At 42.5% G+C, this 14,500-nt stretch overlaps 1 protein-coding gene across 9 annotated transcripts in view; it reads right to left on the bottom strand.

Annotated features, from left to right (window-relative positions):
- LOC120026872 (nuclear transcription factor Y subunit gamma-like) overlaps window positions 1-14,500 on the bottom strand; it is a 59,262-nt gene that overhangs the window by 44,153 nt on the left and 609 nt on the right. Inside the window, exon 1 of one of the 9 annotated variants that reach the window (XM_038971594.1) lies at window positions 3,809-3,913. The exons of 6 other annotated variants lie outside the window; for them this stretch is intronic. The gene's annotated coding sequence lies outside the window, so the exon portion shown is untranslated. Of the gene's footprint in view, window positions 1-1,998; window positions 2,197-2,883; window positions 3,126-3,808; window positions 3,914-14,500 lie in introns of those variants that run through there. 2 more of the 9 variants (XM_038971593.1, XM_038971595.1) reach the window with 2 other exon arrangements.

The following is a 14,500-nucleotide window of genomic DNA, read 5'->3' as shown; positions in this document are numbered from 1 at the left end:
GGTCTTTGCAAATATGAGCAAATCAGCCATTTTATGCCGTATTCTATTGAACAGCGTGACGTTAAATTCAATGTGTTGTATTGAGTAGAAGTATGAATTGCAGTGACAGATTTTTAGAGAACAACTATCCGGGGGACGGGCCAAACAGGACGATAGGTCACCGATTTCTTTTCCCACCGTGATATCGTGATACAACTCGGTATCGTGATACTTGGCCTGGTATCGTTTGTAAAATTGTGGTATTGTGACAAGCCTAAGTGAAATTGTGTTTTTTAGGGCGTAATTGATCAAAAACAGGTACTTTGTCAGAAATTAAATCCTGAAAAAAAAAATGTCATGCTTTTTTTCTTTTCCCGTTATGAATTGACATTGGAAGCTAGCTGCTCTATCCAGTTCAGTGTAGGACAAGCGTGAACATGAACATCTTTAAATAAAGCAATGGGGAAAAATTGTAACTGAGTGAAGAGAAACTGAAAATAAAAAATCCCCCAGAATCAATCATTGTTGAATCCTAGGGGGCCTATTATGGGCAAAGCGGCAGCGGCATACCAAACTCAAAACAACTAGATATATTCATTTGGGGCAGAAGTAAAAACCCAATAGGCTGGGGTGATATACAGTTTATACCATGTAACGACGAAATGCCACCTGCCAGGGGCTTGCAGGGTTGTGTGCTATGCCACTGCTTAGAACTGTAAGTTAAGCAGAACTATAAAAAATGTAACGTGTCAAATGATATCCAGCTCTAGGCTCCAGCTATGCATTTGGTTTGCTAACTTGTTAGCTAAGTGCCTAGATATCAAGACCAAGCTTCTTGGTCACAGCAGAGACATTCAATCCCCTCCTGGATCAATATCCCTGGTGTCTAAATTGTTTTGTGCGTCAACATTTTTATAAAAAATAATAAAAGGGTTTTATTTTAGTTTTTAGAAATAGCGCTCCTTGTATGCACATTCGGTAATACCCGGTATGGTACAGAAACAGTATGAAAATCTGTATACAGCCCAACCTTAAAATCCCCCCCAAAAAAGAGGGAACAGATATTGGCAGTGTTGCAATGTGCCGGGTAAATGATCTACTCAAGCACAACAAAAACAAGGAGATGGTTCTCGTTCTCAGCCAGTCAGAATTACAGATTAACCCAGAACACGCAGCTAGAATTGCATGCATATGTTTGATCCGTCCATGGTCAATTTTGTACTTGAAATTTGTGCTTGCCCTGACCCATGTCAAAGCAGTCTGTCCACCTGGCCCTGTTAACTTTGCCCTTGGTTCTGCTTCAAACCAGCTATAGGAAGCACTCGCTCAGCTCTGATCTCCCAAGGTCATTCAACAGAGGAGAGAGAGAAACCAGAGAGGGAGGAGGGAAGAGAGAGAGCGGGAGGGAGGGAATAGAGAGAGCGAACGAGCGAGTGAGAGGGGAAAGAGAGGACAGGTTTTTCAACTTTCACTGCAGCACTTGCATGCGCGACACAATGGTTTCTATTTTCTTCACTTCTTTCCGAGGGGGGGTCTTCCTTTGAGCACAAAGACATCTCTGTTAGCAAAGTCCCTTATTCCTCTGTCCCTCATCCCTCAGTCCTTTCATCCTCTCTCTCTCTCTCTCTCTGCCGGTCTCCCTCTCTATGCTGACTAAAAGACTGCAGGAGCCAGTCTCACATTCCTGTGACAGCTTCATCCAACACTAGGCCCAGCCGCTAGCTGCATATCAGCCTGAATAACAGGACACCACCAACAAACTTTATCTGGTAGCTTGGCTCATGTGTTGACAACACACACCGTGACTTACACATTCAAAACAAGGCTGCCTGCAAGGGCAAAGGAATAAGGCACACAATAGCTGTGGTCACTGGAGTTATTTTTAGTCATCCCTCTCCCCAACGGGACTTTCTGTCAGAGAGAGAGAAAGGATGCACCAATGGAAACTTTCAATTAGGGAGAAGGTGAGGCAGAACAGAGCTAGAGATGATATATAGATTGCCTCTAAAGAGAACACACATCAAAAACCTGTGGTCTGTCCCTGAAGCTGTCAATTGCCATTCGTCATTGCAGCGGCCCCGACACAACCCAACTACAAGGTCTCAAATTCGTCCCCTAAACATCCAGCAGCCAGCTCAGCGCCATCTTGCCCTCTGCATCATTGTCAGGCGAGTGTAAACAACGCTCCAAGGACCAGGCTTTGGGACGGGCCATGGACCGCAGTCACAGTAGTACAATCGTGACCATCCTGAATGACTTTGAAGTCTGTCTGTCTGCGAGCACAGCGCTGGGCCATCCAACCACAGCGCTAAAGAGAGTCAATAACCAACACAGCCCAGAGAGACAAACTAACAGCTGCTAACGTCCTGCTTAAAAGTCCAAAGTCAAAACACAGCAGAAGCAGGGTCGCAAATAAACACCAGCCAGGGCTTGTCAACAGAACAACCAGTCTAATTCAATAGAACTTGTCATCAATATTAACAGCTTACATTGTAGTTTTCATAGGAAAACATTAACATGACTCAAGGAGAGACATTCTGCAAAATGCAAACTAAAGATGTCAACAACACCGATCCTGTCCTGGAGTGACAATTGAAGGACATGAGGGTGACTGCTGTAAGTTGCAAAAAAAAAATGTTTTTAATGATACACACACAACCAAAACACACATTCAGATTTCACCCAAGGAGAAAAGTAGAGGACGACAGAGGAGGAGTAGTGAGGGCAGAGAGCGCATCCCATCTCTGCAGAGAGACAGAGAAGAAACAGAGTGAGAGCGAAAGAGAAAGAGCGAGAGAAAACGAAAGAGCGAGAGAAAGAGGAGAAAGCACACATGGGTAGAGGAATCCAGCAGCGATCTAAAACACAGACAGGTCTAGTGTGTGTGTGGTTGGTCACACTTACCCTGTGCCCATCATTCTGTGTAGTTGGCTGAAAGAGAGCAGGAAAGGGAGAGAGAGGCTGTACTCTCTACTGTAGAAGTCTCGTTGAGAGGCAAGAGGAGGGGGGCTGGCTGACACAGAAAATCTCTGTAGCCCTTCACTTCCTCAGGCGCCGGTCCCAGGAACAGACAAAACACAGTCCGCCCATCCTCCGCCTTTAAAAACCTTACAGCCTGCCCGACAGACAGAGAGCGTTCACCACCCCCACTTTCTTCTACCCCTCCCCCATCAACTAATTCTCCTCCGGCCCCCCTCCCGCCCCCCTTTCCTAAACACACACCCCTCTCTCCTGTTTCTCCTCTGACCAAACCCCCCCCCCCCCCAAGCATCTCCCTCCCGCTCTCTCTCTCACCCTCTCCTTATCACTTGTTCCATCTCTTTCTCCAGCCAGCGACCCACACATTTGTCTTTCAGTTGACCCCTGCCTCAGCACAGTGAAGGACAAAAAAATTTAAAAGATAGCCGAAAGAGATCAAAGTGGCGGTGGTACAGCAGCACTCCCGACTCCCAGACAAATCTCCTCCTTGCCTCCTTTCCTTTTAACATTCAAAAGTAATCAATCTAGCCTGCTACATGATACTCAGACCCTGGCCAGGCTTCTGCCCCGCTCTCAGCCTTTCCCCGAATGAGAGTAGAGAGCCCTCCTGCACTATTGGCCGAGCCTCCCGCTCGTCGGCTCTGACACTTCCCCCGCCCTACCCCCTCCTTCCTACACCCAACCCCCTTTCACCGACAGCCAACTTCCTGTTTTAAGTTACCTTGAGCTGCAGGATAGGGGTCAGGGAAAGAAAAGAGGAAGAGAGAGAAAGAAGAACCAGACAAAAGACAAAGAAAGTTCTAACAAAGCGAGTCAGGGACTGATTGAGGAAGTGGTGGCGGTAGCTTGCCTCTGCATTCCGTGTCCTCCGGCTGATCTTGCGTTTCTCATGGCTGTACGGAGAAGAAAGGAACCACTGGCTGCTCTCTGACAACTGTTCCCTGCTTATTTACAATGTCAAACTAAATGTCTCCCCGAGTCCCGCCTCCCTGCGGCCATGACTGGTTGAATGGCCAGTGATGCAAGCAACCCTGATGCCCCTGATTGGCCGAGGGGAGTGTCAGAATGGATGCCGCATGTTGCAGCCACATGATTTAAAGAGCAAATGCATATTGAGCAGACGCGCTGTGATCTACGTGTTCACAGGCATGCGTGCAAGTCCACAAGCACACGCTTGTCCTTCCTCTGTCACACATCCTTCCTCTGTCACACATCCTTCCTCTGTCACAGTAGGTAGAAAGATAACATCCAGACAATCTACTAAATATTGTAGTCTGTGTTAGTGCTAATAAAACACCTTCATTGAAGTGCATACTTCATTCACTAAAAATGTACTAGAATAATAACTAAATACATGAGAATTAATTAGTTAATCTGATAGTAAGATCCAGATTTAGAAATAGATCAATGAAATACTAGCCTACTAATGAACAAAAGCTATTTAGTTAAACTTTTTTTTTAAGACCAAAAAAAAAAAGATATTCAAAAATAATTTTAAGTGCATTTCCAATTCTACAAAGGTAGCTGATCAAATCAGTCCAAAAAAGGCACCTCAACAAACCGTGTTCATGTTTGTGGGTGGACAAGACATAGGACAATGTCAATAAACAACTATTGTTGTCTTGGCCCTAAAACTATGCTCCCAGACAGTTCTCGTTCTACAATTAAAATGTCATCATAAAACCATTTCAGCAATGTCATATAAATGCCCTGCTGTTATCTCGCCATGGGTTAAACGGACATTCAGCCATGCTGTTCTACGCACTAACGTTTACATTAGGATGAGCACACGCATGCATGGGTTGCTCGTCAAAAGTAAGGCACTACAGGAATAGGGTGCCATTTGTGATCCATAACGGTGTTTGGAGAACTGTATGTCTAAAGATCTGTCTAACAACAGATTACGGAAACGTAATGTCCTGGCAATGAAGTGTACTGAAGTGAGAGATTTAGGTGAGAGGAGGGGACAAAGCAATTTACTGAGAGTTGCTTTTAGCTGGCAGTCTGCATAGATGATGGTGGAATGATCTGAGGCTTATCCTGCATATTACTGCTGCAAATCCCCCACTGTACCGAGAAACAACAAGCCAGAGAGAGATAGAACACAACCCTGCTCCGTCATTGAACAAACTGGGGGGAGGGAGAGCTAAAAGGATGGAAAAGGACAGAAAGGAGAGAGCTGTTACAGGATGAGAGAGAGGGACAGAGAGGGAGAAGGGACAGAAAGTGAGAGGAGGGACAGAGAGCGAGAGAGAGGAGGGACAGAGAGAGGTTTCACAGAGAGCGAGTGAGGATGGACAGAGAGCGAGCGAGAGGGACAGACACTATAAAACAACACTAGACACTATGGAAAACAACATTTTTACTATCTAATCCTGGAATATACAAGGTCATCTGCCTTTGGCCTAAAGAGCAGGAACCCAGACTTCATCAAAGCAATTGGAAATACAGACATTGTCATCCTACTAAAGGAGATGAACCCACTGGTTACAGAGAGCTGGTAGTCCCATCCATCAAACTACCAGGTGTGAAACGGGGAAGGGACTCAGGGGGTATGCTAATTTGGTATAGAACACACCTAACCCACTCTATTAAAATTAGTCAAAACAGGAACATTTTACATCTGGCTAGAAATAAATAAGGAAATTATTTCAACAGAGAAAAATGTCTGTGTGCTACCTACATACCACCAGTAGAATCCCCATAGGGGGAGATCAACAATTTCCAGGCCCAGGGACATATACTAGTCTGTGGCAACCTTCATGCCAGAACTGGACAAGAACCCGACACCCTCAGCACACAGGGGGACAAACACCTACCTGGAGGTAACAGCATTCCCTCCCCCATATGCCCCCCTATACAAAACTACGACAACATAACCAACATAAACAGGTCACAACTCCTGCAGCTCTGTCGAAATATGGGTATGTACATTGTCAATGGTAGGCTTCGGATGGGACTCCTATGGTAGGTACACCTATAGCTCATCTCTTGGCAGTAGTACTGTAGACTAGAGGTCGACCGATTAATCGGAATGGCCGATTAATTAGGGCCGATTTCAAGTTTTCATAACAATCGGAAATCGGTAAATTTGGACGCCAATTTTGCCGATTTTTTATTTTTACACCTTTGCTAGGCAAGTCAGTTAACAAACTTTCTAGGACACACGTTCCGTTAGCGGAACCCCCCCCCCCAACATTCCGCTGAAAAGGCAGCGCGCGAAATTCAAAAATATATTTTTTAAATATTTAACTTTCACACATTAACAAGTCCAATACAGCAAATGAAAGATAAACATCTTGTGAATCCAGCCAACATGTCCGATTTTTAAAATGTTTTACAGCGAAAACACAACATATATTTATGTTAGCTCACCACCATATCCAAAAAACACACAGCCATTTTTTCCCAGCAAAGATAGCTTTCACAAAACCCAGAAATAGAGATAAAATGAATCACTAACCTTTGAACATCTTCATCAGAAGACACTCATATGACATCATGTTACACAATACATTTATGTTTTGTTCGATAATGTGCATATTTATAGCCACAAATCTTGGTTTACATTGGCGCCATGTTCAGAAATGCCTCAAATATCCGGAGTAATTACAGAGAGCCATGTCAAATAACAGAAATACTCATCATAAACTTTGATGAAAGATACATGTTTTACATATAATTAAAGATACACTGGTTCTTAATGCAACCGCTGTGTCAAATTTAAAAAAAACTTTAGTAAAAAGCACACCATGGAATAATCTGAGACGGCGCTCAAAAATACAAAACATTACTCCTCCATGTTGGAGTCAACAGAAATACGAAATTACATCATAAATATTCCCTTACCTTTGAATATCTTCATCAGAATGCAATGCCAGGAATCCTAGTTCCACAATAAATCGTTTTTTTTGTTCGACATCCATTACTTATGTCATATTAGCAACTTTATCTAACTTTATCTAACTTTATCTTGTGTGTGTGTAAGGTAGTAGTTGTGGAATTGTTAGGTTAGATTACTTGTTAGTTATTACTGCATTGTCGGAACTAGAAGCACAAGCATTTCGCTACACTCGCATTAACATCTGCTAACCATGTGTATGTGACAAATAAAATTTGATTTGATTTGATTTAGCATGTGTAGTACACGTGTCCAAACACCGGCGCATTGAAGGCAAACGTCGGATGAAATCTTCAAAAAGTTATATTACTAGTCGAATAAACTGGTCAAAATTAGTAGAGAATCAATCTTATCATAAATATCCAATAACGTCCCACCCGGAGCATTTCTTCATGTCTATATAACTCATGGCAAACATGGACATCACATGCCTAGCGTGCGTGGCCAGGAACTGGCAATCTGTCAGACCAGTCACTCCGATAGCTCCCATCTGGCCCCACATCACACTATAGGCTTCATTCCACGTTCTACCGACTGTTGACATCTAGTGGAAGGTGTATGAAGTGCATACAGATCCATAAATGACAGAGATTTGAATAGGCGATGACTTTCCCATCGACCCATTTCAGATTTTTCACTTCCTGTTTGGAAGTTTGACTGCCAAATGAGTTCTGTTATACTCACAGACATAATTCAAACGGTTTTAGAAACTTCAGAGTGTTTTCTATCCAATAGTAATAATAATATGCATATATTATCATCTGGGACAGAGTAGGAGGCTGTTCAATTTGGGCACCAATTCATCCAAAAGTGAAAATGCTGCCCCCTATCCCAAAGAAGTTAAGAACACATTCTTATTTTCAATGACGGCCTAGGAACAGTGGGTTGACTGCCTTGTTCAGGGGCAGAACGGCAGATTTTTACCTTGTCAGCTCGGGGATTCAATCTTGCAACCTTACGGTTAACTAGTCCAACGCTCTAACCACCTGATTACATTGCACTCCACGAGGAGCCTGCCTGTTACGCGAATGCAGTAAGAAGCCAAGGTAAGTTGCTAGCTAGCATTAAACTTCTTATAAAAAACAATCAATCAATCATAATCACTAGTTATAACTACACATGGTTGATGATATTACTAGTTTATCTAGCGTGTCCTGCGTTGCATATAATCGATGCACTGCGCATTCGCGAAAAAGGACTGTCGTTGCTCCAACGTGTACCTAACCATAAACATCAATGCCTTTCTTAAAATCAATACACAGAAGTATATATTTTTAAACCAGCATATTTAGCTAAAAGAAATCCAGGTTAGCAGGCAATATTAACCAGGTGAAATTGTGTCACTTCTCTTGCGTTCATTGCACGCAGAGTCAGGGTATATGCAACAGTTTGGGCCGCCTGGCTCGTTGCGAACTAATTTGCCAGAATTTTACGTAATTATGACATAACATTGAAGGTTGTGCAATGTAACAGGAATATTTAGACTTATGGATGCACCCGTTAGATAAAATACGGAACGGTTCCGTATTTCACTGAAAGAATACATTTTTTGTTTTCGAGATGATAGTTTCCGGATTCGACCATATTAATGACCTATGGCTCGTATTTCTGTGTGTTATTATGTTATAATTAAGTCTATGATTTGATAGAGCAGTCAGACTGAGCGATGGTAGGCACCAGCAGGCTCGTAAGCATTCATTCAAAGAGCACTTTCGTGCATCTTGCCAGCAGCTCTTCGCAATGCTTCAAGCATTGCGCTGTTGTCACGCCCTGACCTTAGAGATCCTTTTTATGTCTCTATTTGGTTTGGTCAGGGTGTGATTTGGGGTGGGTATTCTATGTTCTTTAGTTTTATTATAGGGTTCTCAATCAGGGACAGCGGTCTATCGTTGTCTCTGATTGAGAACCATACTTAGGTAGCCCTTTTTCCCACCTGTCTTTGTGGGAGGTTAACTTTGTTTTTGGCACATAGCCCTTTAGCTTCACGGTTGTTTTGGATTGTTTCTTTTTTTTGTCGGCGTCATAATAAATAAAGGAATATGTACACTCACCACGCTGCACCTTGGTCTACTTCTGTTGACGGGCCGTGACAGCTGTTTATGACTTCAAGCCTATCAACTCCCGAGATTAGGCTGGTGTAACCGATGTGAAATGGCTAGCTAGTTAGCGGGTACACGCTAATAGCGTTTCAAACGTCACTCGCTCTGAGACTTGGAGTAGTTGTTCCCCTTGCTCTGCATGGGTAATGCTGCTTCGAGGGTGGCTGTTGTCGATGTGTTCCTGGTTCGAGCCCAGGTAGCGGCGAGGAGAGGGATGGAAGCTATACTGTTACACTGGCAATACTAAAGTGCCTATAAGAACATCCAATAGTCAAAGGTATATAAAATACAAATCATATAGAGAGAAATAGTCCTATAATTCCTATAATAACTACTACTGAGAAAAGCCGTATTGCATGCCCAAGAATGTGGCATTCTCTCTGAGCCTCTACTGTGTCGCCACCACGCTCGATGCTAGGTACAAGGACCACTACTTCGACCACTACACTACAGACAAGAAACAGGGTTTACGTGAAATGTTACATACACAGCTGGACAAGATGGAAACTCAGTTGTGCACCGAGGCCTCCCACTCCTCTTTCTATTCTGGTTTCTGTAATCGAACCCACAAATGCTGATGGCTCCAGATACTCAAATAGTCTAAAGGCGGACAGTTTTATTGCTTCTTAAATTAGCACAACAGTTTTCAGCTGTGCTAACATAATTGCAAAAGGGTTTTCTAATGATCAATTAGCCTCTGAAAATGATCAACTTGGATTAGCTAAAACAACGTGCCATTGGAACACAGGAGTGATGGTTGCTGATAACGGGCCAATGTACGCCTATGTAGATATTCCATTAAAAATCAGACGTTTCCAGCTACAATAGTCATTTACAACATTAACTATGTCTACACTGTATTTCTGATCAATTTGATGTTATTTTAATGGACACATTTTTTGGTGGGTTTTTCTTTAAAAAACAAGGACATTTCTAAGTGACCCCAAACTTTTGAACGGTAGTGTACATCAACGAATTGGTGAGGGCAATAGAACAGTCTGCAGAATCCGGCCTCACCCTGCTAGAATCTGAAGTCAAATGTCTACTATTTGCTGATGATCTGGTGCTTCTGTCCCCAGCCAAGGAGGGCCTACAGCAGCACCTAGATCTTCTGCACAGATTCTGTCAGACCTGGGCCCTGACAGTAAATCTCAGTAAGACAAAAATAATGGTGTTCCAAAAAAGGTCCAGTTGCCAGGACCACGAATACAAATTCCATCTAGACACCATTGCCCTAGAGCACACGAAAAACTATACATGCCTCTGCCTAAACATCAGCGCCACAGCTAACGTCCATAAAGCTGTGAACGATCTGAGAGACAATGCAAGAAGTGCCTTCTATGCCATCAAAAGGAACATAAAATTCAACATACCAATTAGGATCTGTCTAAAAAAATACTTGAAATAGTTATAGAACCCATTGCCCATTATGGTTGTGAGGTCTGGGGTCCATCCACCAACCAAGATTTCACAAAATGGGACAAACACCAAATTAAGACATTTTTGCAGAATTCTGCATGCACAATCCTATGTACACCGTAAAACACCAAATAATGCATACAGAGCAGAATTAGGCCGATACCTGCTAATTATCAAAATCCAGAAAAGAGCCGTTAAATTCTACAACCACCTAAAAGAAAGTGATTCCCAAACCTCCCATAACAAAGCCAGTACCTAAAGAGAAATTAACCTGGAGAAGAGGTCCCTAAGCAAGCTGGTCCTGGGGCTCTGTTCACAAACACAAACAGACCCCACAGAGCCCCAGGACAGCAACACAATTAGACCCAATCAAATGACGAGAAAACAAAAAGATAATGCTTTCCAATGTGTCAAGTAATTAACAAAAAACAGAGCAAATTAGAATGCAATTTGTCCCTAAACAGAGTACACAGTGGCAGAATACCTGACCACTGTGACTGACCCAAAATTAAGGAAAGCTTTGACTATGTACAGACTCAGTGAGCATAGCCTTGCTATTGAGATATGCCGCCGAAGGCAGACCTGGCCCTCAAGAGAAGACAGACTATGAGCACACTGCCAACAAAATGAGGAAGAAACTGGAGCTGCACATCCTAACCTCCTGCCAAATGTATGACCATTGAGACACATATTTTCCTCAGATTACATACAGACCCACAAAAAAATTGAAAACAAATCCAATGTTGATAAACTTCCATACCACAGTGTGCCATCTCAGCAGCAAGATGTGACAAACACCGTTGTAAAAACAACCTATATTTATGTTTATTTTCCCTTTTGTAACTATTTGCACATCATTACAACAATGTATATAGACATACTATGACATTTTAAATGTCTTTATTATTTTGGGCCTTTTGTGAGTGTAATGTTTACTGTTAATTTTATTTCACTTTTGTTATTATCTATTTCACTTGCTTTGGCAATGTAAACATATGTTTCCCATGTCTATAAAGCCCCTTAAATTGAAATTGAAATGGAATTGAGAGAGACTCAAGAGGGAAACAAAGCCAATTGTTCCCTTTTCTATTTTGGTACAGCGAGAGCAGGGGAACAGAGTAGAGCTGGGAACAGAGTAGAGCTGGTAGCAGGCTGGTTAATGATTATAGAGCAGCTAGACTGCACATAGATTATTCCATTCCAGCGATAGCCATCTATGGCGGTGCAGGCAGGCTCTTCTAAAACCAAACCTCCTCTACGAGGACACCTGACAAGGTCACTCTGCAGCAGATACCTTCCCATTACTTGCGCTGCTGGTGCCTGGGACATGTTTGCTTACGGACGCTGTTTAGAGCCAAACACGCACAAGCGGGGGTATCACTTTCACAAACCAACAGCAGAAAAGAGCCCTCAGGGCTGCCGAGCTAAGTCATGCACGCACACACCTGCATAAGCCTAGTTTACCTACACAAAAAAATGCACACACACGGGCTACACACAGCTTGTCCATCCTAAATTTGGATTATAAACAGTCTCACTGGCTTCAATCCTGTCTGCGCTCAAAAGGAAAAACTGATTCTAGTTGTTGATAATTTAGTAATGGGGCATAAAATAACAATATGCATGTTAATTTTCTGATTACACTGTAATGGTGCATTTAGACTGGATATCAAGGTCAAGTTGAAAGTTATGAAGCTAACAGCTGCTGTGATACTTGGGAGCCTACCTGCAGCAATGCAGGAAAAAGCAGGGCAGAACTTAGCTCTCGAAAACCCTTCTACTCCGTAGGGTTTTTAGCGGTTAGCTGCATGTGAAGTACAATTGCGACGCTGTGTTTCAACATATATAAATGTCAATAATCCTTGCGTGCAAAACACTTATCGAAAAACATGTGCTGATATCTCCCTTATTGTTCATAACAAAGAGAAAGAATCTTTCAAATAACAAAGATACACCTACTCTAGCAGTTTTGAACAGATCCATACTGTGTGTGCCTCCAGTTGAAGAACTACACTTCCTCCCTAGTTAGCTTACACACAGGTGTTCAAAGCACACATAGATAACTAATTAGCACAGGTGGCTTCTCTTCCGTAAACAAGCACCGTAACATGGAGATATGACCGTGTACGAACACTAACTCTATAAAAAAGGTGTGTAGTAATTTAAGTTCGATTTTTGATCATTATTTATAGCTGATATGAAAGATACGTACGTTCCTTATGTTTCCAAAACCGTACCGCAAGTGATGCATTTTAAAGTTCAGAACGAGCGTACAGGGCCTTAACAAAACTCCCCGGCCAGAAGCTACTATCGTCAATAGGCACTAAATGTAGTTAGCATCCACGAATGGGTTAGGCAGAATGTACCGTCAGTAAAATACTGTATGCTTTTCTTAGACCCGTTTCAGGCACCACCTTAATGTATGCTCCTGTTTGCATTTAGAGAACAGATCCTTCCTGTATAGAGCTGTGCTTGGTGTGATAGTCATGAAATTACTTTGACACCCCCTGCTCTAGATTGAGAATTTAGGCTAGTTGATGGATGGTGAGAACATGAACTAATCATGTAAAATAGCCCAACAAATATTGTACCCTTAATTGTCAACCAGGGAATTTCCTTAGATACTGAACAAAAATATAAAAAGCAACATGTAAAGTGTCGGCCCCATGTTTCACAAGCTGAAATAAAAGATCCCAGAAATATTACATACGCACAAAGCTTATCCCTCTCTAATTTGTTTACATGCCTGTTAGTGAGCATTTCTCATTTGCCAAGATAATCCAGCCACCTGACAGGTGTGGCATATAAAGAAGCTGATCATTACACATTACCTTGTGCTTGGACAATAAAAGGCCACTCTAAAATGTGCAGTTTTAGCACAACACAATGCCACAGATGTCTCAAGTTGAGGGAGCGAGCAATTGGCATGCTGACTGCAGGAATGACCACCAGAGCTGTTGCATGATAATTTAACGTTTATTTCTCTACCATAAGCCATCTCCAACCTCGTTTTAGAGATTTTGGCAGTACGTCCAACCGACCTCATAACCGCACACCACGTGTGACCACGCCAGCTCAGGACCTCCACATCTGGCTTCTTCACCTGTGGGATTGTCTGAGACCAGCCACCCGGACAGCTGATGAAACTGAGGAGAATCTATCTGTTTGTGGAGAAAAACAAATTCTGACTGGCTGGGCCTGGCTCACCCATGGCTGCGCCCCCTGCCTACTTACGTGAAATCTGTAGATTAGGGCCTAATGAATTTATTTCAATTTACTGATTTCCTTATATGAACTGTAACTCTGTAAAATCGTTTTAAAAGTTGCATGTTGCATTTATATTTGTGCTCAGTATAGTTCGTGTTGGATTATACAATACATAGCCTGCTACATACAGTACTCTCCAAATTCCATATTGAAACAGGTATTGCATGGAATGATTTTCTTTCCATCACATAGTTTGAAGCAATTACACATTGGCAAGATAGCAGAGAATGCTGTTTATCATGCTGCTCAAGGGACAAGGCACAGACTTCAAGTCCTCAAGTATTTGAAGAGTCAGTGCGCAACATAATGTGATTCACAATAACTGTCAGTCAACACACTGGAATGTAAACAATGAACATGATACATATCTCGGTTTAATGGGCATTAGCAAAATGTGAGAAAGATGTCTGTTGTAATTTGAGAGAGTTCTTATTGATGCCTTCGGCCTCCTGCCTGTATTCAGACAAACTAAGTTAGCTTATTAACGGTAGATGGCCCAAATGTGTCTTCTTGTACATAGCTAGCTAATAGTTTGGTTTGTTCAATCCAACAACATGCAACACTGATGATAAACATTTAACGTTAGTTACCTATTATTAACCAACTAAAACATTTTTGGAATGAGCAAAAACTATCCTAACCAGTGATAGACAGCAGATCCGACCGCTTGTTTACAGTTGAAGCAAGCGGGTCGGATCTGCTGGCTAAACCAGCGGCTGTTTAGCTTAGCTAGTTAACTTATACAGTAACACGGTGTGATCATTTATTGTTAGTCAAACGTAGAGAGACACCGGTAGCTAACAGTTAGCTAGCATATAACAAGCGCAACCTGGACAAGGGAAGAGAGACATGGAAG

This window comes from Salvelinus namaycush, chromosome 32 (genome assembly GCF_016432855.1).
Source record: "Salvelinus namaycush isolate Seneca chromosome 32, SaNama_1.0, whole genome shotgun sequence".
Classification (NCBI taxonomy): Eukaryota; Metazoa; Chordata; class Actinopteri; order Salmoniformes; family Salmonidae; genus Salvelinus; species Salvelinus namaycush.
The sequence above is the reverse complement of the archived record's forward strand: the minus strand, read 5'-3'. Positions and strand labels throughout refer to the sequence as shown.